This window comes from Myotis davidii, unplaced genomic scaffold (genome assembly GCF_000327345.1).
Source record: "Myotis davidii unplaced genomic scaffold, ASM32734v1 scaffold226, whole genome shotgun sequence".
NCBI lineage: Eukaryota > Metazoa > Chordata > Mammalia > Chiroptera > Vespertilionidae > Myotis > Myotis davidii.
Window position 1 is genome coordinate 901,119 of NW_006297224.1, and position 945 is coordinate 902,063.

Sequence of the window (945 nt, forward strand, 5' to 3'; positions counted from 1 at the left end):
TGTAGCCTGCAAGTGCTTTAAAAGTGGGGGTCCTGCGACGGCTCTCGTTACTCCCAGGCCTCCTCTTCCCAGAAAAGGTTGGTCTCTAGGAATGCGTCCTCCCCCGAGAGGACCTCGCTCCGCGGTGCCGGGTTCCGCTCCCTCACCCCGCCAGCCCGGCTTTTGGAAAGCAGTCACTATGCTCCTCCGCACCCGAAACGCATACTGGTACAGCTCTGCCCCCCGGCATTTGCTGCAGCCCCTCTCCGAGGCCCTGGGGTTTTCCACGTTGACAAGACCCGCGATCGTCCTTCCGCACATATTTTCAGTTCCTTCTGCAGATCAGTTCTTTTTGCGGGTGACTAAAACTGGGAACGCGATAAAAGAACATAAAGCCTTAGGGTTTCTTCTTATTTTGTTGCAGGGTTTCTGCTACCATCTAAAGTATCTGTGAAGCTCTTTCAATTTTATTTTTATTAACATTTTTTTAATTGAGGGGAGTAAGGAGAAAGCTTCACTCTCTTGAAACACCTTCCTTGACGTGACTTTGTTTCATGTTTTGATGTAAAATATCCGAAGTGATGTGCGTGCTGACTGCGTGTTGTCTGACCTTCTAACTTAATTCAGTGCCTCATTCCAGTTCTCAACTTCACTTGCCAACAGCGTTCAGAACCAAGAACTGGGCATGGTCCAGTTTTCCTTTTGTGGGACTTAATGCAACAGCCAGCTGTAATAAATACGGTTCGTTTTTTATTTTTTCCTTGGTACTTTCATTTTAAAGTGAGAAAGGGAAGGAATCTTTTTAAAGCAGCTTTTCATTGGATTGTTTAAATTTAAATTTGTGATTGTCATGGACTAAAAAGATAACCATCCGTAAGAGAGTTAATTGGAATCTAGATAAACTGTCATTTCACCCTGTTCAAAACTGTCAAAGTACAATTACAATGGAAATTCTATGAAGGTATT

General features: G+C 44.3%; 1 long non-coding RNA gene across 1 annotated transcript; it reads left to right on the plus strand.

Moving 5' to 3' along the window:
- On the plus strand, window positions 1-736 carry LOC107184541. The gene is made up of 2 exons (XR_001515394.1): window positions 1-77; window positions 404-736. It is a non-coding gene; the product is annotated as an uncharacterized LOC107184541 (long non-coding RNA).
- Window positions 737-945: the final 209 nt, after the last annotated feature.